The 26,704-nt window shown below is 39.0% G+C and overlaps 1 protein-coding gene across 6 annotated transcripts in view; it reads left to right on the top strand.

Moving 5' to 3' along the window:
* TPRG1 (tumor protein p63 regulated 1) overlaps nucleotides 1-26,704 on the top strand; it is a 242,034-nt gene that overhangs the window by 12,606 nt on the left and 202,724 nt on the right. For 2 of the 6 annotated variants that reach the window (XM_074297892.1, XM_074297887.1), the window contains exon 1: nucleotides 24,514-24,596. The exons of 2 other annotated variants lie outside the window; for them this stretch is intronic. The gene's annotated coding sequence lies outside the window, so the exon portion shown is untranslated. Of the gene's footprint in view, nucleotides 1-24,513; nucleotides 24,597-26,704 lie in introns of those variants that run through there. 2 more of the 6 variants (XM_074297896.1, XM_074297888.1) reach the window with 2 other exon arrangements.

Below are 26,704 nucleotides of genomic sequence, written 5' to 3'. Positions count from 1 at the left end.
GTTGTTGACCTTAATTCTATTCCAACATTGCTGTGCCTTATGTTAAAAATTAAATATGATTGCATGAAAAAGTTCCCTCATTGGTAGTGTATTTCTAACCATTACTCTCCTTGCAATCATAAGATGTTTTTCCTCCCCCATGACTTGACATAAAAAAAATGATATTTGTAAAGTGCCACCTGTCCATTGGAGGAAGGGGAGGGCCCGGGGTTCTTATTCTCAAGGGCATCCTGACCTTTGAGTACTTTGTTCCCATGATACCCCCTCAGAGGAGCTTTTAGTAAATTTTCAAGCAGTCTGTTGCTGGACATTTGAAGATCTAGCAATCCTCTTTGGATAGTGAGGCTCTGTATGTACATTTGAATGTTTTAAAAACTTGAGCGGATCCTGATGCACAATAAGCCAAATTTCCTCCACAGTAGCTGTCATTTATGCAGGGCTTTAGAGTTGGCAATAATGTGTTTTTTTTCACATGTCAGATGAGCCTCCCAATAAACCTGTGAAGGGGGTTCTGCAGGGATATTTCACAGATACAGAAAATGATGCTATTTAATTGTTATTTTCTAGTCTTGAAAGCCCAAAGAAATTCTGATTCATTCAAAGAAAGAACTTGTACTCCAGAGTCCTTCTATTTAAAGATTTATCTCTGTCCATATAGTCTGGGAAAAGTGTAAAGTTAAATGGTACCTAAGAGATCAGAGGGAGGGAAACAAACACTTCATAAGTGTCTACCATATGTCAAATACTTTACAAGTATTTTATTGTTTGAATCTGACAATTCTGGGAGGTAAGTGCTATTATAACCCCCACATTACAATTGAAAAAGCAAACAGAGTTTAAATGACTTGTCCATGGTCACATAAGCTAGTGAATGCAAGAGGTAGGATTTGAATTCAACTATTCCAGACTACAGGAAAGTATTTTTGATTACAGGTTCCATATTCTATCCTATGCCCAAATGGAGTGTCCATATTCTTGATTTTTTAAATTCTAGGAAAAGATTTTTTGGAGAGTTACAATTGTTATAGATTAGGTGCTAAGGGGTCTAGGGCACCCTGGGATATTCAAGTCATTTTTTTTTCTTTCACTCACAATTAACTATCACCAAAGCTGAGCATTCTGGAAACTCCTTTGTGTTTATCACTTGAAAACTATCTTTGCAGAACTAGAGAACATTATGAAAGACAAAATGGACAACTTTGATTACATTAAAATAAAAATGTTCTGCACAAACAAAACCAACAGAAACAAGATTAAAAGGGAAGTACAAAACTGGGGAAAATGTTTACAGCCAGTATTTCTGAAAAAGGTCTCATTTCTAAAATACATAAAGCACTGTGTCAAATTTATAAGAATACAAATCATTCCCTTTTGTTCTGATTTTTCTCTCCCTACATGACTCATAAAGCAATGTGTATTAAAAATAAATATATGGAGGAAAATGCTACTTTTTCTTTCTTAATCTGCCTAAAAAGGTACTAATGGCTGAAGGGGGAGGAGAATCATCAAAGATTAGTGTAGGTCACACTTGAGTTGAACATGGAAGTAAATAAGGAATTCTAAGACACAGAAATGAGGAGGGAGCTCATTTCAGCCACAAGGATGGTGTGTATCATGGCTGGGTGGGATGAGGAACTTGTGGAAAACCATAGAGATGAAAGATGAAAATAATAGATCCAAAACTTGAAGTTAAGTTCCATAATTCCAACTCCAACTCTTTTTGCAGCACCAGACAACCTGAGTTCTCACTTGGTAATCCTAACACCATATTGAAAAAAAAAATGTTTCTGATCCACAGAACATCTTGCTTGCTCCAGGATAAGCTGATCCCTGAGGCTCAGGTTTTGATTCCCAGTCTCTTCTCAAGTTGTTTGTACCCTTTGATGACTGGGCTGGAGGATGGAACAATTAACTCCTTCTAATGCCTTCGTTTATAAAGGGCTCAGCACTTTTCAGTTAACTCTCCATATTTTACTAGTTGCTCTGTTTGATTTTTCACTCCACAGAACATCATAGCCCCAGAAATACCCAACACCCCCTTTTCGGGTTCTTTTTGTGTGATGGCTTATTCTGTTAGACTATAAATTCCTTAAGGTCAGGGACAGTATTTGTTTTGCTTATTTGTATCTCCAGCAATTAACAAAGTGTATAGCACACAGTAGGACATAGATTTTTTTTTTTTTTTTGGGAGGCTGGGGTTAAGTGACTTGCCCAGGGTCACACAGCTAGGAAGTGTTAAGTGTCTGAGATCAGATTTGAACTTGGGTCCTTCTGAATTCAAGGCTAGTGCTCTATCCACTGTGCCACCTAGATGCCCCATAGATGATTTTTAAAAAATTAAATTGATTATAGACCTTTCATGGTATTTGTCCAGGATTTATCAATGAACCATAGATGAGTGAACTGTGCCTCTCTTGGCATTTCTGTTTCCAATATGATGACTTGTTTCTTCCTTTAAATGTTGATCTCCAAGGCAGGTTTTGAGCCTGGAAGATGGGTGAATTTTTCAAATGTTTATTCTTCCATTCAAGGCTAACTAGTTTCTGGCAGATTATAAAGAGTAAACAATCTGTTTAGATGGCGAAAGCTCCAACAAGAGCCCAATGTACTAGTTTACAGATGACTGAAATTACCCAGTTGATAGAATGTGCGTTTCAGTTTTGAGGTGAGATTTTACCCCTCTAGACTTCTGGTAAAATAGCTTAATTTTAAAAAATTTAAAAATAATTCAAACATGTTTAATGTTCAGTCACCTTGTGTCACCCTGTTATTGAGAAAAATGCTTTTTCCCCCTTGTAGGGAATTCTATTTGGCCTAGTTTGTTCTTGGTTCTTGTTATTCATGTCCAGATCTGGAGTAAGACACAAAGGCTGGCTTCAATCGGGCACCCTTACTTTGGATATTCCAGTAATGTTGGGGTATGTGATCACCATTGGAGCAAAATTGAAAAGTCCCATTTTTAGAAAAAAAAGTAATTTGTCAAAAGGAAATGCAATAAGTAGTGTGTATGTGTGTTTTCCAAACCAACAACTTAATAAATTACAAATTCCTTAAGCATGCCTTCAACCACTGCTTCCAGAAATGATTTCTCATCTTTCTGGGACTTTTTTTTATTTTTCTGTTATACTTCTATGTAATATGCAATAAATATAATGCATGGATAGGAAATATCTCCCACTTTATTAGCAGCTAGTTGTATCTTTGTAGTGTGTTCCCTATCTTGTTTACAATTGTGTGATCACTCTGACTTGTGGATCCTACATTGCAGTAATTTTTAAGTCATGCTGTTGAATTTTGGCATATTGAGATGGACCTTGAGTTCCCTCCATTCCGGGTCCATCCCCTCATTGTGCGGGATCTGTATGTGCTCATGGCCACAATCTGCCCCATCGGCATGAGCCATTCTTGGGCTCCAGTGCCAGCAGTTTGTCCTGGCTTATGAAATATGCTACTCAATTTTCTGAACAATATGTCCTGGCTTCCACAGTCATAGGACATCTGGAGAATGTGTTCTGCCTTTGCACCAATCTGGAATTACTTAAGCAGTATAGTAGCATGGAGGGCCAGACTTTATTGGTGCCAGATGAAAGGGCAGGCTGGGGAGCAGTTTGGTGAAGAAAAAGTACTTCTGACGGCCATATTGGCTAGAGGAAGGAGGTTGGAGATGACCTGGACAGAGAGAAAGAGGAAGGCCTTGTTAATGGGGACTAATTTAATCTAGCAAACACTTAGCCCCACTCTGTGTACATATATGATCCCTTCTCTTATAGTGTATAACTTTTGGATGACAGAATGTGTATTTTTGTTTGCCCAGATCAATCAAAATGCTGGGCCCATAGCATATAATGCCCAAATACTGGAGGGATTGAATTGAATTGAGTTGCTATATCCTAAGTGGCCCAGCTAACTCTTTTACTTGGCTCTAATTATTCTCCCCACAGTGCTCTTTTCTTCTTACAAGTGACTATTCAAGTCCCCACCAGTTACTTGTTTATCTCAGATTCATAAATATGTTCAAGGTTTAAAGAAACCTGGGAAAATAATTCTAGAGTTTAAAAAATGCCTTAGAAGTCACCTAAGTTGGTTTCCTCTTGGATACAGGCTAAAATGAAGGTTAGTGATGGTAAACAAAGATAAACAGTGAGTTATGGCAGAGGAAACATAGTTGTCACTTTTTCTTGACTTGGGTAGGTGCAGTACAAGAAATTAAAAGAAAAAGCTTCTTAAAGTCAGGAAGAACTTGGGTCCAGACTCCCTTCCAACACCTTTTGGTTGTGGGTCCTTAGCCAGTTCATTTAACCATCATTACTCTTGTCAACTCTCTAAGACTAGATGATGCAGAGAAGGTGTTGACATATATTGGTAGATGGGGTTTCTTCACCTGGGAGTTCCATAGGCTGTTGGAATTATAGATCCAAGACTTGGCTCCAAAGCCCTTGCTTTATCCAGTATAACTGAGATGCAAATTGGGAGTCCTAAAAGATGGAGAAGGCAAGGGTACATCTGAGTAGTAGGATGAGGGAGGCTTTCCTGGAAAAGTCAGATCTTCATTTCTTTTTCAAGCTAAAAAATAGATTTTTGTTCCAACATGACTCAGAATGCACTTCATTTGAACTGTTGCTCTCTTGAGGCGTCCCGTCTCCTGTCTTCATGACTTTGTCCTCATACCAGGGATATTCTATAATCTCAAAATTTCCTTGTTTCCTTCAAAGCTCAACTAAAATTCCATCACCAGAAAGTCATTTCTGGTCCTTTCAGACACTGGTATCTTCCCTCTGCAAATATCTCCTACTTACTCTAGATATATGTATTCTATGTTCTCTCCTTCATTAGAATGCAAGTTCTAGGATGAAGAATCTTGTTTTGCTCATTATCCTTAGTGCTCAGGACAAAGACTGGACATAATTACTTAATAAATGCTTGTTAACTATATAACATAATGAATATCGCTCTAGAGCTGAGAGGTAAGTCCTGGATACCACTGGGAGTGGCATGGTTAAGTTTTAGTTTTTCCTGGCTTTAAGTAAAAGTGTTTCCCCTAAAATGCTTAATATGGACTGTGCTCATTCCCAATGGCGTCCCAGTTTGGGTTTCTGATCTTAAATTGGGATTTAGAGTAACTGAAGACATTAGATAAGTACAAAAACAAAACAAAACAAAAGAATATTTTATTTGGTCCTATTTAGGGGGAGAAGATCACATGGGGAAATATTGCAGGGTTATTGCTTGGAATGCAGAAGGTAAGGCTGAAGGACAACTTCTGTCTTCTAGAATAAGATACTATTATGAAAAAGACTCTTGGTCGGTTCGTGTCCACTTCTACATAATAATGACACTTAACTTGGTCTGTGTTGGGTAGATAAGAAGAAGTATTTCTTGATGACCAGATGGCCAATAAGTCAATATAAAGGGATATGTGGTCTCAATACCTGTAATTTATAGATAGATTGATATAGATATGCAGATAGATTCATCCAAAATGGATAAGGATTCTTAACTTGGAGTTTATGTATATATACACATAATATATTTGCATATATGTCATGCATGTATATATAGCATATGCATATTGTTTTGATAATGATTTCACAGTTCTTAGTTTCCTTCATGATTCTTTGTTTTTTTTTTTTTTTTTTTATGACCTTAAACACATTTTTGATAAGAGATCCATTGGCTCTCCTAGACTGTTACCCAAAGGGTTCAGGACAGGCAGATTCTCATACTTGGCTAGAGAAATCCTGGAATAGACAATTATCTGCCTAATTTAGGAGTCTCTTCTCAATATGACTCCATTTATTTAGCTAACATTTATTAAGCACTTATTGTTTACTGGACATTACATCAAATAATGAAGTCCTCAAGGCAAAAATAAACTAGTTGCTGCATTCAAGAAGCTTACATTTTATTGGAGTTTGGAAGAGTATCAAGAGTGACAAAGGAGAAATAATTCTAAAAGAAGGCAAGAGTGGTTGACAATGGATTGACATCAGTGATTTCCCCAGGCGATTCCCTGATAAGAAAATGACCTCTAGGAATTCAGAATAGATCAATCTAGAGTCAGAGATTCTAGAGTCAAAGTTAAATCTAGAGTCACAGTCAAAGCACAGATAAAGTTAGCCAATAAATGTCAAACAATGTAGAGAGCTGGAACTTTGGAGAACTATATTTGAAACTATATATGTGAACTAGAGAACCATGATCTCATCAAGTCCTTTGAGTTAACACTGTGTTTCAAGTATACTTCTCCAAAGTTCAGCCCTATACAAAGCAAGACCAAAGTCAGACTATCCAGGCTCTGAAGCTGGGACTCTCTCCCTTAGGCCACATAGAAAACAAATATATAGTTTTAAGTGAGAGTAGGGATGGGAAAAGCATTAGTACATGAAAGATCTAAAAAGATAGGAGATGGTATTGGAGTTGAGCAACTAAGCACATTGGGGGATTCTAATCTTATCATTTGACAATAAATATCTCCTGCTCAATGAGACATCTTCATCTATGTAATGATCTGCATCCTTCCCCAAGCCATAGTCCATTAGACTGGCTGGATAGCAGAAATCTCCTTTCATAGTGCTGATTCTTGGAATGGTGTCCTTCATATCTACTTCCATAACTGTCTTTTTGGCAAAGGATCACCTGCCTACCTGGGACCTACTGATGCTGCTGACTGTCTGACAATTCTAAGATAGTCTGCTGCGGAGGCACGCTGCAGTTACCCATCAGCTCTGCCTGTCTAATCTCAATCATGCTTGGTAGGGCCCATATAACAACCAACTCCCAATAATGACAAAAATAAAACACCAATAATAACTCATTTCTACATAAACTTGAGATGGATAAAGCACTTTCATCATGATACATCTGTGAGACTCTTAGCACGAGACATTTCAATCATCATAAAATCTTTGTGTATGTGTAATAGCACTATCTAGCAAGATTGTTGTGAGGATCAAATGGGATAATAAAATTAAAGGACTTAGGATACTACTCAGTATATAGTAGATTCTAAATAAATATTTTTCCTTCCTATTCAATTCAAAAAAGATGAGAAGGGGGCAGCAAGGTGGCACAGTGGATAGAGCACCAGCCCTGAATTCAAGAGGATCCGAGTTCAGATCTGGTCTCAGACACTTACCACTTCCTAGCTGTGTGACCCTGGGCAAGTCATTTAACCCCAGCCTCAGGGAAAAAAAAATCTCAAAAGAGATGAGAAAAGGTGGTCATCATAGAATGATGGCAACTTCAGAGAGCATGACTATTTGTGATGAATGGAAGGTGAATCTGTATTCATTCAAGTCACCAATCCTTAGAGCTTAGCAGCTGTACTCATTCAAGTCACCAATCCTCAGAGCTCAGCAGAGCCACAACTATAGACAACCTCATAAGTCCTCTACAAAAGGATTCAAGAAAGGACTTGTAGCAGACAGGGATTATGAATTTTTCTTTTTGTTACCTGCACTTAATGTATTTTGAGTCACTAACATTATACTTTATTTTTGAGCCTTCGCACCAGGTACTGTTCATAGGTAGGGAAAGAGTGTACCATGAAAATTTGTAGTGAATTATTCTTGATGAGAAATCTTTAAATCTAATGTTGAGAAACTCTTGAAACTAAATTGCCCTTGTAGAGATGAAGGGAGAAATCTGTTATCCGTCCCCTTTGCAGAAGAGAGTCATAATATCTAGAATTCTCATGAGCAAGAGTAGTTGTGTCCATTGGAGTCTATCTCTGGAGCATTAGTGGCTGATAGCAGTATCTTCATGGGACTTTAATGGCGTAGCAAGGACAAAGTAGGCACAGTAAAAATAGATAACCTGTAGATTGTTTTAATTTGAGATTGAGAGAAATATCATCCATAAATTCTATAGGGACATCAGTTCTTAATGTCCCATGAGAGATGTACTTTGGAAATTCATAAGGACTTTAGAAAGGGAAAAAAAAAAGTTTTAGTGACCAATTGATTGAAAGAATCCCTTTGTCACATTGTTTGCTACATGTATGCGTCATTACAATTTAAATATATATATATATAATTTTATTACAAGTCCCACTGCTGAGGAAACTTATAGGTTCAAAAAATAGCATGCTGACAATTTGGGAATATATATATTTTAATGACAAGTCCATTTACTACATCTACTTAGTAAATGCCCTTTCTAAAACCTTATTTAATTTATTTCTTTAAAAAAATGGGACATGCAGTGATGGGGATTCAGGAAATATATTACAGGACATGCTAAAACACCTCAAGGACAGCCCTTGCATCCTAAGCAGAAGTTGTAAGTCAACTCTATGAGGATCTTCTTTGCCAATAGGAGTGATAGTTGCTGAAATAGCCCTGGTTAGAGGGCTATTCTTTCCTTCCTATTTTTTTTCCTCCCCTCCTTCCTTCCTCTTCTGTTTCCCCCTCCCTTCACTCCCTTACTTTACCTCTTTCCCTTACTCCCTCCCCTTATCCCTACCCCTCTTTCCTTTTTCCCTTCTTTCTCCCTTCTTCTCTCCCCTAACTCTTTTTTTTCTTTTCCTTTATTAACTATTTTTTTGGGGGTAATAGACCTAATCTTGACTTTCTTGTGACATCTAGATCAAAGTTTCTTAAACTGTGGGTTTCAACCACATATGAGGTCACATAACTGAGCGTGAGGAGGTCATAGAATATGATTTATTATCAGTGTGCCTCTTTTATAGACCTATAAACTCAGGGTTTCATAAAAATTTTCTTGACAAAAAGGGGTCATGAGTTGGAAAAGTTTAAGAAATCCTAATCCAGATGATTACACTCCAAAACAAATAACTATAGTAAGCATTTAATAATTATGAACAGATTAACTATAAATGTGTTTCATAGAATTTCAGACTTAGAAATGCTCTTCAAAATCATTTGGTAGTTGATATCTACAGACCCCCAGATTATTGCCTATTTTCAATGAGTGTGTAATATCATTCACATTTTTTCCCTGTGTTCCACAATTCTAGTCCTTTTACTCGACATATTGTATTGATTTTCCCTTTAAATCCTAACCACTCAATTGTTCCATTGATTTAGTTCTCATGTGCTACTTTTCCACCTCACCTTAACCATATACAAAGATCATTATACCCTTGACTTTGCCTTCACTCACAATGGTAATACCTCCATCCATATTCAAGAATTTCAAGCCCCTCTTATTTGACCACACTCTATTGTGTTTCCACCTTTAGGATCCGGATTGATGAAAGCCATAACAGAGGTTTCAGGGTTAGAATGTTGGGGTCCTATAAGGGTTTGTTGGATCCCAATTGGGGTGAAAGCCATACCAAGAGGGAGGTCATCAAAAGCAACTATTCAGAACATAATCTGGTGTGTGTCTGGAACTTACCCAAACTGGCCAGTACATAGCCTTGAGTATCTGAACATATAACCATTGCACTGGTCTAGCACCTGGATTCTAGAACCACGTCCAGTTATCAAGCAATAAATCAAAACATTAGCACAACTGCTTTAATATATGCATGATACTCTATAATTTCTCCTTTCTTTGTCAGATTTCTAAAATTGCCATTGGACTTTTGGGGGTTTGCAGATGTGGAAGTCTGGCTGCCGCCCTAGACTGCATGTTGGGATCTGAGATCCACTGACTAGTTTGGCAACTGCCTGTTAGGATTACTAAGTGAGAACTCAGGTTGTCTGGACAGTGACAAGGTGAGAATTCAGGACAATTACAAGGTGAGAACTCAGGTTGACTTGATGGAAGGAGCAGGCTCATTGGCTGAGGTGGTTCTTCCCAGAAGCCCTTGCATTATCCCACGCCCATTCTCTGGGAGAATAAAAGAGAGAACAGTGGGCCTGCTCCTTCCATCAAGTCAACCTGAGTTCTCACCTTGTAAATGTCCAACCTGAATTCTCACCTTGTCACTATCCAGACAACCCGAGTTCTCACTTAGTAATCCTAACAACTGCCCTATTTAGACCCTATACAAATAACCAGATAATCATTAAAGAACCTTTGTACTCAAAGTGGAGCTGCCAGTCTCTTTGTTCAGCATCAATTTGTTCCTTTGGTTGAGGGGTGGGAGGAGGCTCAAGTTTCCACAGTTGAGGAAGACTGGACCTGACATCATCTCTCCCACTTCCTTCTAGCTCCTTTTCCATACTGGGGCACTTACCTTCCTTATTTTTTTTAACAGGATAAATATAATTTGTACATGTTTCTTTGCTTAATGTCTTCTGCATTAGATTGTGAGCTCTTTGAGAGAAAACATTATCGTTTCCTCTTTTTGCACTCCCAGAATTTAGTACTATGGCCAGCACTTAGTAGGTACTTAATAAATGTTTATTGATTTATTTACTGACCTTTACTGACTCTCATTTTATAGTTGTATAAACTAAAATCAAGAGAAACCAAGTATCTCTTCATCATACAGCTTGTTTGAAATGAGACTGCTCCTTTTTCTAGCTGAGAGATCTTGGACAAGTTGTAGCCTCTCCCCCAAACCCACATTTCTTCATCTTAGTGAAATGATTTATATAAAGAACTTAACTTTGCAAGTGTGACCTATTCTAAACCAGGGAAATATATGATTCATGTGGCAGCTTCATGGCACAATGGAATATACCTGGGATTTGGAGCTAAGTGCCAGATTTTTCAAAGAATTCTCATACTTACTGCCTTTGTGGCCTTAAGCTCGGAGTTTTAATCTGTATAAAATGAGATTATAATCCTTACTTTGCCTCCTTTTAGACTGTGTGGTATTGGTTGAATTTATACTTCTGTGGTATTGGTTGAATTTATACTTCTGTGGACCTCAATTTTCTCATCTCTAAAATGGGGTATTTGGATTAGAAAGCTTAGAGCTTAGAGTCAGAAGTACTAGCTTTATTTCTTCCTTCTGTCCCTGGTTGTGATAAATTGCTAATTTCACTGAGTCTCAGTTTCCTCATCTGTAAAATGAGAATTAATATTAGATTAGAGCCATTAGTTCTAAATCTGTGATCCTCCTGTCAGTAAGTTTTTTCTATCATTAAGATTCTCTGAGATTTTGTATTGAAGAAAAATCTCTCCCTGCTATCACCACCGTGGTCTTTCAAGAATGCATAGGCATGTGGTCTCAGCTGCAGGATAAGGGAACTGCAGAATTACATACAATTTAGAGCTTGATAGAATGGGCAAAAAGCTCAGGCTTTCCTGCTTGGAGATTGACAATTGGCTGGTCACCGCAATAATAACCCCATCTCGGCACTAGGAATGTCCGATTCCAACATCGCTTTCTCTGGCATAATTCAGGAAGTCCAGCAAGTCCTCGAAGGAGCCCAACAGAAGGGGAAATGGACACGAAGGCATTCAGAGCTGAAAAATCAAGTGAGGAGACCCTGCTGTTCAATCTGTTCCATTAAATATGAAAATTAAAATGCCTTCCCAAAATGAACTCGCTCTCTCTCTTCCCAACAAACAAAAGCTTTTATTCAAAGCCTGAAATTGCTCATCAAGAGGAAAAAGAAAAAGACCAGGCAACAATTTTAAATGTATTCTTTTGAATGAAGCAATTACCAAACAGGGGAAGACACTGTCTGTTGGTCCACTCCTGCCCATCTCTAAGGCAAAATCTCATTTATGCTTCTCAATACTCTAGGCTTTCTCCTCTTTGGACTAAGGTCAGGGAGAATTGCTTTCTCATATTCGCCATTGACCTCTGGCCATCAGAAGATTGCAGTGGACTTAGCTTGAGGAGTCATGTCTGAGGGCACTAAAAGCATGAAACTAAGGTTCAGAACTCCAGGATGCTTTTAGTTTTGACTCTGACTCAGTGTCTCTGATAAGAGTCATGCATCAATTTCTCCATCTGCATATTGGGTTGGTTATATCTTGCCTAGAAATTCTAGAGTTGGGTGAAAGGTACCAGAGAACTGTGCAATACTGTCTTAGTTTGCTTTGTTGTGTGTGTATGCTTTTTCTCCCCAAAGCCTCACCTCTTTAGAGACTGTGAATCTTTGCTGTTTATTTTCTCTAAGCATTCATTATTTCTTGGCAGGGTGGTAAATGCCAGGAACTGAAAATGATCTTTTAAAATGTCTTCTCCCTCAATGAAAATGCAGCAAGTGGATTTTTCCATAGAGACAGCAGGAGAAGGAGAGGCTGGCACTGGTTCATTTTATAGGCATGAATGAATGACTTTAATGAAGTCACTTCACCTTTCCGGACCTTATTCCCCCACTTCTAAAATATAGGGGCTGAATTGCTGCATATTCCCAAAGGTCCTTTCCCTTCTACTCTTCTCTTCAGGGACTTCTGTGTTCCACAATGAAAGGTAAGCTCCTTGAGCACAGTGAAGATCATCATATTTTTTTTCACATCATCCTTACCTGGTATAGTGATTGGTCCAAAATAAGCATTTAATAAATGCTTGTCAATTGATTGTTCAATCTGTGAATCAGAGTAATGAGTCTGTGTGTGTGTGTGTGTATGTACACACACACATATATATACATACATATATACACACATCTATCTATCTATCTATCTATCTATCTATCTATCTATCTATCTTACCAAATTCTTTTTGAAATCCCAGGCAATTCTAATCACCAAAGAGTATAATCTTATACCTCCTAAATATATTGTCATCCTGCCTTCTGTCAAATTTCCTATCATTCATTAGGGCATGTGAAATTCAATGATCATTTATTAAGAGCCTATTACGTCCAAGGCATAAGGGCGTAGTACCAAACAGTGATGCAGTACCTGCTTTCATGGGATCCATACATATACATTTTGATTCAATTAAAATATATGGTCTTACTGTGTTTATTTGGCTTGATTTGAAGAGTGAGAGCTAGTATGAAGTCAAAGTTGAAAAGGGATAACAAAAAGCTCCTGTTCCACAAGGAATTGTTCTCTTGGCATCAAGCCTGTGCACAGTGCAGAGCTTCTTGGAAGAACATTGAGAAGACTTTGTACTAACCATCTACCCAGCGGAAACCAAGCAGAGGAAGAATGCTAAGTCATACGGTTAGGACACTCACTTTGCTGGACAACTTTTAGAAAGCGTCCATTATTATTTATAGTTAGGGCACAGGACAAGTGAAGAAAAAACTTGTACCTAAATTTAAACAGGAGGAGGAGGAGAAAAAATGGATTGTCTTTGGGGAATGGCAAAAAGCCTTCCTTCAATGAACCCAAGTTTCTCCCAGAAACAAAAGTCAGTCCCCAGCTCCACCACATAATGATCCCTGTCTTTCTATAAGTCCTCCAGGATTGTCTATCCCCATATTTTTCATCTTTGCCAATTTTCTGGCTATGAGGTGAAACCTCATGGTTGTGTTTTTAATTTCTCCTGTTATTAGATAATTGCATTCTTTCAAGTGGTTCTTAATAGTTTGAAATTCTTCTGAGAACTCTTTGTTTATATCCTTTAAGCATTTCCCTGTTGGGGAAAGCCCATTTTAAAAATGCCAATATTTTTCCAGTGTTGAAAGGTTTTGAAACAAGGGACACAGTGGTATTGGAAGAACTGCAAATCCAAATTCCAGAATGATGTGAGGAGGATATGATACATTGCAAAATGGGCAATATGGGATAGACTGCAATAATATAGACCATCAGGAAAAATATCCAAGTGACAAAGAGAGTCTAGTCACATGAGGAGATCATAAGACGATAGCTGCACAATTTCTACTGCTATCCTCAGAAAATCAGGAGAAAACAAGGAAATCCCCAGGATGTTTGGAGATGTTATGAGATGTAGAGCTAGAAGATGCAGAAGCAATTTAGAGATCATCCATTTCACAAATGAAAAGAGCAGAAGAGAAAAGAAGTTAAATGACCTACTTTGGCCACAGAAGTAGTAATCATCTATTCAGGATTGAAAAGCAAGTCCTTTGAGTTTACTTTATTCCCTTCCCTAGAATTGCCCATTCCACAGAAAGGACAGGCACAGAGGGATTGTGATCTATATCACTCAAAGCTGAGTGAAAAGATAAAAAATGAAACAGTCTCTACCCTCAAGAAACTTAGTTTTTGCTACAAAAATGTAACTTATGTGGAGAGAAGTAAAAAAAGAAAGTGCAAACAAAGCAAGGATACAAAACATGCTGCCATCTGATACAAACTACTTTACTACAAGATAAAATGGGAAAGTATAAGATCAGAGCTAGAATGCTTCACAGACAGAAAGGGAAAAGTTAGTTCCTTATGGGACTCATGGAAGACACCATGAATGAAGTGTTGGCATTGGAATTGGGCCTTGAAACATTGGTAGCAAATGGATAAGCAGAGGTGGTAAAGACAGGTCTTTTCTGGTAGGAGAAACAGTAAGACCCAAAGCAGGGATTTAGGAAACACCCTTGTCAATTCAAGGAAATAACCAGGGTTTCCCTAATCAGTGTAGAGGCATTGTAAGTGAATCAAAGAGGGCTAAGAAGGGCTTCGTTTAGAGTTAGCATCATGGATACATTTAAGTGTTTATTTACAAATACTTGTCCTTTGTGGGGTAGGAAATCAGAGTCTTAACTGATGCTATTAATTTGTTAGGCATTTTTACCTCTTTATCCGTGTTCTGAGTCCCTTTGTTTAGGACAATATATCTTACATTGAGGCACATAGCTTTTAATTTAATATAATCAAAATCATCCATTAGACTTTTTCTAATTCTTTCTTTTACATGATTATAAAATCTTCCTTTATCCATATATCTTGTAGACAATTTTTTTTGCTCCCCTAATTTCCTTATAACCCTTTATGTTTAAATCACATAAACATTTTAATTTTTTTCATACCAATTTGTTCAATTTTGATTTTGTTGTTATTTTCTTTGATATGTTTTCTGCTTTATTTACCAAGCTAATTCTTTTCTTTTATCATTCTATCTTTTTTCCAATTTTCTCTCTAACATTTTTATTTTTTCAAAAAATAATTCTTTGAGGAGTTCTTGTGTTTATGTCCAATTTGTATTTTTTCTTTGAAACTTTAAAGCCATTTCAAATTATTGTCTTTTTCTGGGTTTTTGCTTTGATCTTTCCTTTTACCTTAGTAACTTTTTTATGATCATGTTCTTTTGTTGTTGTTTGCTTATTTTTAAAACTCATTTCTTGATTTTGAACTTTCTGTTTAAGGTTTTATTCTGCTGACCTAGAGTCAGAGAATCATTATTTCAAGCTTCAGGATTTTTCATGCTATTATTTTCAGATCTAGTTCTGAGAGTCGGTAAGTTTTCACTGCTTCCAAGATGGTGTTATTATGGGAGAGATATAGGTTATTTCTCTCCTAGTCTTTGCTGTTATCCTCACCCAGGGAGGATACCTTCTCCTCTCTAGTGCCTCTCTCTGCCCATGAACCTTAATAAGATTCCTAGCTAATTACAGTCACAAGTGCTGATGTTCCTTTCTACCCTGGAATCACAATCATTGCTCCCATTGCTCCCGTAATCAATCACAAATGTTATTCTCTGCCCTGCAATTGTAACCCCAGAACAATATATGGAAAATGAGGTTACAAATACTGTCCAATCCTGTAACCAGTGTCAGTTTATGGTTCTCTGTATTCTCATTCTCTCTCTCTCTCTCTCTCTCTCTCTCTCTCTCTCTCTCTCTCTCTCTCTCTCTCTCTCTCTCTCTCTCTCCCTCCCTCTCCCTCTCTCTCTCCCTCTTTCTCCCTTTCTCTCCAATCAGCCAATCCCCTTATACATGCACCTTCCGTGATTTCTGGCCTGAAGGGTCCTGAGGCTGTTGTAGCTGTTATTGTCACAATTACCTACAAGGTCCACAACTTGTGTTGCTTTTGCATGTGTTCCAACCTCGCTCCAACCCTGGTGTTAGATCTCTCCTCCTGACCTTCTAGGCTGTCATGAGCTGGGAAAAAGCATTTCACTTCATCCTTCTGCTAGCCAGGCTGCTCCAGAATCTGATTTGTGTTATTTTAAAGTTGTTTGAAGGGGAGTGTTGAGAAAATAGCATAAAGGCAACAAACTGGGTGAACTATCTTGGCTTTATTCAGAAACAAATATTTTTGACTAACTACCAATGTTGCCAGGGCTCCACTTATTCCTAGACAGATATAAAACAAATATCAGGCATGGCTAACAGGTCTTCTGGAGCTAACAACCTCTTTGTGGCAGAAAATGTAGCTCGGAGGATAAATTAGGGAACAAGAGAAATTTTCTGTGACAGCCAATATCTCATTTCTATTCTTCTGCAAGGACTATCTCCCATGTCTGAAATATAATTCCTTTTAGCATCAGATACCTTTAATCTTTAGCTTAATTCAAGGTACAACTCAGAGACCGTGTCTTACATGAGCTATTGCCAGAAATTCCCCCTTTCCCAATTGTTCATTCACTCTCCCTCCTGAAAGCATTCCATAGTACTGGGCATACATTTTGTAGTGACTTATCTGTGAATTTGGTGGTTACTATTTAATAAAATAGATGATCGAGGAGGGCAAAGATATACTGTTGTTTGTTCGTTTATTTGTGTGTGTGTGTGTGTGTGTGTGTGTGTGTGTGTGTGTGTGTGTGTGTGTTCTTTCCCCTCTCTCTATTCATGGAGCTTTGGGAATGGAAGACCAACTCAGCATTTTGTAGAACTGGCCCTGAAGTCAGAAAATGCTGGATTCATGGTTCACTTCTGATACTTCCTAAATGTGTGACTCTGGGCTAGTCATTTAATCTCTTAATACTCCAGAAAATTCTCCAAGAAGAAAAGTTGCATAGTAGATGTAATTGTGATAAAATGCAGATTGTATTACACTAGAGTCACAGATCTCATTCAGCATGTGTGTACACACACACACACACACACACACACACACACACACATCCTTGTACCTGAAATACTGAAGGCATTTTTAAAAAAATATGGTTGTTGGATTGACAGAATCCAACTGGTTTCTATCTCTCAGGCCAAAAACATTTCCCCCCTTCTGGTTCCAATGGCTGCCATCCATATACATAGTTTCTTGGTAATGACTTTTCTTTTTAGTGAGGTGATCAGCATGTCATGTGTGGTCTCACAAGGCCCAGTAACTAAATGATGAATGGTGAGCCCCAATAAAACATTACTGTGATAGTAAATGGTTTGCCAGATCCGTACTTTGTTGACTGGGCCAGGGCAATAGTGACATTTCTTAGGAATAGTTGGATGATCTGGTAGGATGAGACTTTCTCTGTATTTTCTAGGAGGAGCTTATTTGCTATAGTTCACAAATACAGAATCAGAACAGTTGGGGCTAGAGTAAAGGTCAGAGACTTTAGGGTTTGTACAAAACCAAAAAAAGAGAAGATGTTTGGCGATGGGGAAGCTATATCCTGAGAAGAAAGGAGAGCGGGTGAGCGATGTGTAATGATGGAAGCATACGGATGAGAGAATGCTGGAATGACAAGTGTGGTGGCAAGGAGGATGTACACTCAAGGAGGTGTGTGCTTGTATTCCCTGACTCATCAGGGAATGACCTGTACAACCATTGTGGGCTTGGATCTAAGCAGAAGAGAGCATGTTCTAAGAATTTTCAATTGATTAGACTTGCTTGTATGTCCAATGATGGACAGTTGTTGAGGACTTGAAGCAAGAGTGCTGTAAATAGCACACAGTGCTATGGTTTGGAAGAAAGCAATGAGAAAGGAGAAGAGTCTCAAATTACTTCCTGGGGATAGGAGAGTGATCTTTTTTCAAATTCTAATTTTTAAAAAGAAGCTAAGGAATTGGATGATCTGGGAGAAAACTCCAAGTCTGTAACTTCGCATCCTACCGGAAAGATCATTATGTGGAAATGGAATTCAATGTCTTGAACCCAAAGTACAGAATTAGGAACAATGGCAAAGGTTGCAACAAACAAACAAAAAATCTATAATTTTCTGTTATGGGGAGTAAAGTAAATAACGATGGCAGTTATTCCAAAGCAGAATGGGCTTCTCTGTGGGCTAACCAGTTCCTTCTCGTAGGATATCTTCAGGCACTGGCTAAATGACCACTTGTGAAGGATGAGGTCAAGGGGACTCTTTTCTCAGAGTAGTTGGGACTAAATGGCTGTGTTTTGGGAATAAATTTAGTCAGAATCCAATACGCTTCCTTGATCTCATAAGGCAGAGACTCTAAATCCATGGAGACTTGACTAAAATGGCAGAGCAGCCACAGGACCCAGGGGCAGAGTCAAAATGAAATCTCTGAGCCAAAGTCACAGACCAATAAATTAAGCATCAAAGCCAAGGGACATGGTGTAGAGCACTCTGGGGAAGCAGAGGGGCATTTGCTTCTCTTAGATGAAAGCATTTGCTGGCTTTTAAGCTGAGGTGACAGGCACTGGGACCGCCTACCCAATCCACTAAATGAGCCTGTGCTGTGGGTGGCGCTGACTCATTACCTTCCTTTTCTGAATGGACTGGTGAGGGAGAAGCCATTTTTGGCGTTCATTCACCAAATTCACTGAACGCCTCTTACATAGGAGACGCAGGGCTCCATGCTGTCTGCCTTGCAAAAACTCTTAAAAAGTCCAAGGATCTCATGGACCAAAAAAAAAAAAAAAATCATGGCTAAAAAGTTACATTAAGACAGAATTGGGGAGCTTCTCAACAGAACAATAACTTGAAATTTATTCATTAAACACCCCAAGGAAACTCAGCATTGTAGAGCACAAGGCTCCCTAGCCATTTAAGAGGGATGGAATGATGCGTCTCAAAGTTCCATGTGGTTGATCACTCCATGGCCATTCCCTTGCAAGCTGATTTGTGGGAGTCCTCAGCCAGCACATACCTTTCCTCATTCCTGTCAGCATCTTGCAACACTCAGTGCTGTCTACTTCTCAATAGCCATCATCATTAAACTTCAATGACATCTAAACACACTGTTCCAAATCCCCAAAGCAGAGAACATGAGGAACACACACTGTACTTTTGTGGGAACAGAAGACATTTTAATGTAACAGATACCCTTATAAAGAAAAGATCTGTTTAACAAAAAGACGCCCTGCCCTAACTGAAGACAACTTATTACAATGAATGGCCTAGAAGAACAATTCCTTATATTACAAAAGAGCAGTTGTTGAAACTGGCTTAACTCAGTGCAAATGTTTGTCTTATGGGTAAACAGTTTATGTTCCAAAAGTGCGATGGGCTGCCTTGGAGATAGCGGGGTCGCTTTTATTGCAGGGATTCAAGTAAAGGTTGAATGATGATCATTTGACCTTTTAAATGAAGAATTATTTTTTCTTGTGGAGGTTGGAGAGGCAGCCTAGTGTAGTGGATGACGTGCTTGACTTGAAGCCAAGAAGATGAAGGTTGAAATCCTCTTATATAATTATGAGCTGTGTGATGCAATGCAATTGATCTAACGTCTCAAAACTCCAATCTATCTTTCCTTCCCCCTTCCCTTCCTTCTCTCCTTCCCCCTTCCCTTCCTTCTCTCCTTCCCCCTTCCCTTCCTTCTCTCCTTCTCCCTTCCCTTCCTTCTCTCCTTCCCCCTTCCCTTCCTTCTCTCCTTCCCCCTTCCCTTCCTTCTCTCCTTCCCCCTTCCCTTCCTTCTCTCCTTCCCCCTTCCCTTCCTTCTCTCCTTCTCCCTTCCCTTCCTTCTCTCCTTCCCCCTTCCCTTCCTTCTCTCCTTCCCCCTTCCCTTCCTTCTCTCCTTCCCCCTTCCCTTCCTTCTCTCCTTCCCCCTTCCCTTCCTTCTCTCCTTCCCCCTTCCCTTTCTTCTCTCCTTCCCCCTTCCCTTTCTTCTCTCCTTCCCCCTTCCCTTTCTTCTCTCCTTCCCCCTTCCCTTCCTTCTCTCCTTCCCCCTTCCCTTCCTTTTCTCTTTCCTTCCCTTCTTTCTCTTCTCTTTTCTCCCCTTTCTTGTTCTCCCTCCTCCTTTTCTCTTTGCTTCTCTCCCTCTGCTTCTCTCTCCTTCCCTCTCTCTCTTCTTCCCTTTCGCTCTCCTTCCCCCTCTCTCTCTCCTTCCCCCCTCTCTCCTTCCCTCTCTCTCTCTCCTTCCCCCTCACTCTCTCTCTCCTTCCCTCTCTCTCTCTCTCCTTCCCCCCCTCTCTCTCTCCTTCCCCCTCTCTCTCTCCTTCCCCCTCTCTCTCTCCTTCCCCCTCTCTCTCTCCTTCCCTCTCTCTCTCTTTCATTCCCTCTCTCTCCTTCCCTCTCTCTCTCTCCTTCCCTCTCTCTCTCTCCTTCCCTCTCTCTCTCTCTTTCCCTCTCTCTCTCTCCTCCCCTCTCTCTCTCTCCTTCCCTCTCTCTCTCTCCTTCCCTCTCTCTCTCTCCTTCCCTCTCTCTCTCTCCTCCCTCTCTCTCTCTCCTTCCTCTCTCTCTCTCCTTCCTCTCTCTCTCTCCTTTCTCTCTCCTTTCCTCTCTCTCTCTCCTTCCCTCTCTCTCTCTTCTTCCCCCTCTCTCTCCTTCTTTGTTTCTCCTTCCCTCTCTCTCTTTTTCTCTCCTTTTTTCTCCCCTCTTTCTTTTTCTTTCTCTCCTCTTTCTTTTCCTTTTTTTCTCAGAAAGAGTTCATATCTAGTCTCAGGCATTTACTGCCTATTTGACAATGGGCAAGTCAATGAACTTTTCTTTGCCTCAGTTATCACATCTGTAAAATGAGGATAATAATTGCACCTATTCTCAGGGATGCTGTGATGACCTTATGAGATAATAATTGTCAAGAACTTAGCATAGTGCCTGACACATGGTAGAATCTATATAAATGCTAACTAGCTAGTAATATTAAGGAACAAATGAAATAATAGTTACAAAAAGAATCTCTTTCCACATATCATATAAATGCTCCCTATTATTTATGGTCTCACTCTTTAACATTGCATTGACTTTTTCAAAATATTTTTTCTCACCACTGTTTTCATCCTTTAAATTTTCCTACTTCTCAATTTTCTCTGTATCTATTTATAAAGAATATCATGGTTTTATCAGAAATTGTCCATTTCACCATATTTTAATGGCATAAGACTATCCCATTCGATTGATGTGCTACAATTTGCTGCTGAAGACTGGTAGCAGGATGCTTTCTTGCTTTCCGGTTTTTTGTTTTTTATTTCCACCAAAAGAGCTGCTATCACTATTTTTGTATCAATACATCTCTTTTCTCTTTCTTTCCGCTTTTTGGAGCAGAGTTAGCCTTAACTTGCCTTTCTATTGTTAAAATAGTGATAATAGCATTTGCCTCACAAGATTTCTGTGAAGGGCAAATGAGATAATTCATTCAGAGCTCTCGGCATATAATAAAAAGGATAGCAATAGTCATTATTGAGAATATAATAGCTGGCATTTACATAGTCCTTTACAGTTTGAAAAGCATTTTACAAACATTTTCTCATTTTTATCCTCACAACATTCTTTGGAGGTATATGCTATTATTATGCCCATTTTATAGATGAAGATGTTGAAGCAATCAGAGATTCAATGACTTGCCCAGGGTCACATAGCTAGCATATGTTTAAGGCTATATTTGAATGTAACTTTTGGCCAGCATCCTATGCAGTGCCTCATGTAAATGCTTTAAAATCTATTATTATATATTTACTATATATTTAATTAATTGGCTAATCTTATTGGTTGGTCTTAATCCCTGACAAATCTATGCCTCCTGAATCAGCTATTTACTTACTATGAATAGCCTAATGTCCATGGACAGCTCCATGATGGCCCTTGAGAGGAATATAGACATAGATAATGACTTTTTCAAAATATTTTCTCTCTCCAGTGTTTTTATCCTTTAAATTCTCCTCCTTCTCACTTTTCTATGTATCTATTTATAAAGACTATTATGGTTTCATCGGAAATTGTCCATTTCACCATATTTTAATGGCATAAGAATATCCCTATATCTATATATACACACATAAATTCCCAAAATGCAACACAGACTTGATCAATTGCTTCAATCCTATCTAACTGTTCATGACCCTATTTTCTGATTTTCTTGGGAAAGATGTCAGAATGGTTTGCCATTCTTTCTCCAGGTCATTTTATAGATGAGGGAACTGAGGCAAACAGGGTGATTTTCCCAAGGTCACCCAGCTAGTATATTCCTGAGGCCAGAATTGAACTTGCCTCTCCTTGAGTCTAGACCTAATACTCTATCCACAATGCCAACTAGTTGCCTCCTCTATCAATTGTGTAAGTACAAAAGGAGCAAACTAGAGTGGGTCTGGGACAGAGAAAGGCGTCTGAGGTCTAGAGTTTGTTCTATTATCAATAAACTGTGTGATCTTGAGCAATCCCTCATGTATCTCTCATCTGTAAAAGGGGATTGGGCAAGGCTGAATGAAATGGTTTCTACCACCTCTTCTTGCTTCCTGCTTCTATTATTCTAGTCAGCATAAGGGAAGGATGAACGAATGCCAGGCGACAACCGGGCGTCATCCAGTGTTTTCCTCTGCTGATTGAAAAAGCCCAACGGAAAGGTCATTTTAACAGACATTTTAAGGCTTAATTCTAATATCCTCATTTATTGACAGGAGCCAAGATTGGCAGACAGAGAGGAACATTGAATCAAAGAAAAAAAAAAGCAGAGTCATCCAGCTGCCCCATTCCAGGGTGGTGAGGGAGGTGAGGGCATCCCAGTACCTGGAGAAGGATCTCAAAAGCAAATGATGTTTTTCTTTCTTCCTCTCTTTTTTCTTTCCGTGATTCCTTTGACTTGATGCATGTGACACTTCTGAGAAGTCAGAAAAAAGGGAGGAAATTGGAGTTGTAAATAGGTTCAGAATAGCAAAAGATCCAAATAACCAGGCACTGGCTCCTCTGGGTGAGTCACCGTTTCAGCCAAAGGCAACACAAGGAAGCATGGTCTCCCTTATTAGCACGTGTCCTCTTGTCTGGAGAGGAAAGCTTCTCAGGAGGGAAAAAGGAATCATATTATTGCTGTCGAAGGAACTGAATGCCCAGTTGGGCCCACCATAAAGACCAAGGGGCTTTCCAAAGGGGTGGTCTGGGTAACCAATGGCCCTGAGTCATTTCACTCAGACCTTGAGCTGAGCTGGGATGCCCTTGGGTGTGGTCACATGAGTTTGTTGTTAGAATGTTCACTTCTCACTTAACTTTCCTCAAATTGTGTCAATAAAATTGGGGTCTAGACAGGAATCCACACAAAATCTGAACTCAACTGGAAGAAAAATAAGATTTGTCTTCCTGCCTCAGCCTTTCTCCTCTCCAATCTATCTTTCAAAACCCATCTAATTAATATTCCTAAACTTCAGTTGATTGACATCCTTGGCTAAAAATACAAATGGCTCTTTCTGGCCCTTACTAGTCCACAAACATGTTCTGATCTCGATTTCCATGCTGATCCCAGATTATGCTCACCTCCCCTACTCTGGATTCATCATATTGGAATAAATAATGTTTCTTGTCTAAAATGACATTCTTTCCCTTTGCCAGGTCTTTACATTATATCCCCGGAATGTTCCCCTGGGTCTTGCAAGTCTTAATTTCCATTATGAAGCTTTTCCTATTGATCCCAGCTGTTAGAAAATCAATAATCATTTGTAAAAAGCAAACAAACTTACTATGTACCAGACATTGTGCTAAGCACTGGGAAATACACATATAAACGAAAAAGAACTAAACCTGTCTTCAATGAGCTAATATTCTTTTTTAAAATTAATTTTATAATTATAATTTTTGACAGTATATATGCATGAGTAATTTTTTATAACATTATCCCTTGTATTCATTTTTCCAAATTTTCCCCTCCCTCCCTTTACTCCCTCGCCTTGATGACAGGCAATCTCATACATTTTACATGTGTTACAGTATAACCTAGATACAATATGTGTGTAAATCCAATTTTCTTGTTGCATGTTAAGTATTAGATTCCGAAGGTATAAGTAACCTGGGCAGACAGACAGTAGTGCTAACAGTTACATTCATTTCCCAGTGTTCCTTCTCTGGGTGTAGCTGTCTCTGTCCATCACTGATCAACTGGAAGTGAGTTGGCTCTTCTTTATGTTGAAGATTTCCACTTCCATCAGAATCCATCCTCATACAGTATTGTTGTTGAAGTGTATAATGATCTCCTGGTTCTGCTCATTTCACTCAGCATCAGTTCATAATGAGCTAATATTCTGATGGTGAAAGACCACATGAAAAAGGCAGCCAAAAACATAAAATTATACCCATGGAAATGAGGCAGAGAAGTGTAGGGTACAGCCTCATGAGGAATAAAGACATGGGTAGAAAACAAACAAACAAACAAACTTATTATGTACCAGACATTGTGCTAAGCACTGGGGAATACACATGTAAATAAAAAAGAACAAAACCCATCTTCAATGAGCTAATATTCTGATAGTGAAAGGCCATGAAAAAGGCAGCTAAAAACATAAGATTGTGCCCGTGGCAATGAGGCAGAGAAGTGTGGGGTACACAGCCTCATAAGGAACAAAGACATGGCTTACCTGGTTGACCTCCTTATGTGGAAGAGGAAGCAGCAAATCAAAGAGAATAGCTTTAGTTTCACAAGCTGGGACAAGCAGTATTTTTCCACTCAATTTTTTTTCTTTGTTGTTTACAATTCCCTTAGTTCCCAAATTCCCCAACCATGGCCCAAATACTATCTCACTTTGGAACTTCCCTTAGAACAGTCATACACTCCAGCAGCCTCTCCATCCTGGAACTTCCCTCCACCTTAGGAAGGCCCTTTTTCCCAGGGGTAAGTTCCTCTCCAGACAGGACACCCTCCAATGCCCTCTTTGCTTTGTGTCTGACATTCTGAATTTTGACCCATGCATCCCCCTCCCCCTGCCTTTAGCTTCCTTTTATGGATTGTATTTCTCCTTTGAAATAAAAAGTCCTTGAGGTCTGGGCCACTCAGAGTTCTTTTTCCAGTGCTTAGCTTAGTGACTAGCACACGGTGAGTGCTTCATAAATTCTTTGCCTTGTTGCCGTGGTATTTATTGTGTGTATATAGACTTAATTCTATCTAAGTGTGTGTGTGTGTGTGTGTGTGTGTGTGTGTGTGTGTGTGTATACACATATGTATTGCAGGGATATATATACACATATAAAAACATGTACATACAGCTATAATTATTCATATTTTGTTTCTTCCAAATGCAGTGTCAGTTCCTTGGGGGCTTGGGGCTAGTTCATTTCTATCCTTATGGCCATTCACAATGTTTGATGCATTGGAGGTACTTGAGAATGCTTATAAGATTGAGATGAAGTTAAATAGAAAGTGGAGATTACTACATGGAACACTTTTCTGGGTTTCAGCAATAGCATCATTGACACAAACAAACAAGTACAGGCCTTCAAGGCTTGGTTCAAAATCCCCTTAATCTCTCAATAAGTAAATGATAAATAAACATGTATGAAATGACTGATACATGTTGGGCACTCAGCTAAGCATTAGGGATACACAAAGAGGAAAAGAACAGTTTCCTCCCTCAAGAGCTGACAAAGTAGCTCAACAAACAAACCACCGTGTACAATCTATATATATAACAAATAAGAAGTAATTAAGAGAGGGGAGATTTAGAATTGAGAAGGTTGGGAAAGGCTTCCTGTAGAAGGAAGGATTTTAGTTGGGGTTTAAAAGGAAACCTGTGTAGAGATAAGGAGGCTTGTGGAACAATCAGAAATAATGTCCACAGCTAAGAAATAGAGTATTTTGTTTGTGGAACAGCCAGAAGGCTATTGCCACTGAATTAAAGAATATGTATCTGGGAGTAAGATGTAAGAAGCTTGCAAAGATTGAAGGTGGGCAGATGATGAAGGGCTTTGAATGCCAAAAAGGATCCTGCATTTGATCCTGGAGGTAATAGTGAGCTGCTAGAGTTTACTGAGTAGAAGTGACAGATTGGATCTGTAGTGGAGTGACCAAAAGGCGACTGGATTGAAGTGGGAAGAGATTTGAGGCAGAAGATCTTCCAGAAGCCTGCTTCAGTAGTCCAGGTATAATGTGGTGAGTGCCTGTGATATAGTGATGGCAGTATCAGAGGAGAGAAGGGAATGCATTAGAGAGATGTTAAAAAGATTAAATCAACAGTCCCTTAAGGGACTGGAGGATGGTGCTACCCTAAACAGTAATAGGAAAGGTTGGAGTGTGGATGGTTTGGGAGAACAATGATGAGTTCCATTTTGGACATCTCGAGTTTAGGATGTCTACTGAACAACCAATTTGAGATGACTAAAAGGCAACTGAAAATGGGAATTGGAGGTGAGCTGAGGTTTTGGGTTAGAATAGGTAGATTTGAGAAGTGTTTGATATTAATTAAATTCACAAGTTGATGAGCTCACCAAAAGAAGGAGCAAAGAGGGAGACAGGATGGGAAAAGGTCATGCCTATTGGACACCAATAGTTAAGGACGTGTTTTGGTTCAGGATCTGGCAAAGGAGAAAAAGGAGAATCAGAAAAGAGGAGTGTCCTAAAATCCTAGAGAGAAGAGAATATCAAGAAGGAAAGGCTGATCAATAATGTCAAAGACTGGAGAGAATAAAGGAGAATGAGGATCAAAAAAGGACCATTGCATTTGGCAAATGTTGGAGCAAACACATTTGATGGAATAATAAGATTTGAAGCTGGACCAAGAAGAGAAAAAGTGGAGGCACATGTTGTAGAGGACCTTTTTAAAAATAATTTCATCACAAAAAGCAGAAGAGATATAGCAGGATGTTTAGCAAGGATGCAAGGATCAAGTCAGGGATTTGGGTGAATGCTGTAACACTAAGTGACCTAGGATAAGAGTCAAGAAAATAAATATCCAAGCTCTGCTCATAACTAATTGCATAACCCTGAGGAAATCTCTTTGCTTAATT

Source organism: Sminthopsis crassicaudata, chromosome 3 (genome assembly GCF_048593235.1).
Source record: "Sminthopsis crassicaudata isolate SCR6 chromosome 3, ASM4859323v1, whole genome shotgun sequence".
Classification (NCBI taxonomy): Eukaryota; Metazoa; Chordata; class Mammalia; order Dasyuromorphia; family Dasyuridae; genus Sminthopsis; species Sminthopsis crassicaudata.
Note: the sequence above shows the minus strand (reverse complement) of the source record. Positions and strands in the feature narration are given on the sequence as shown.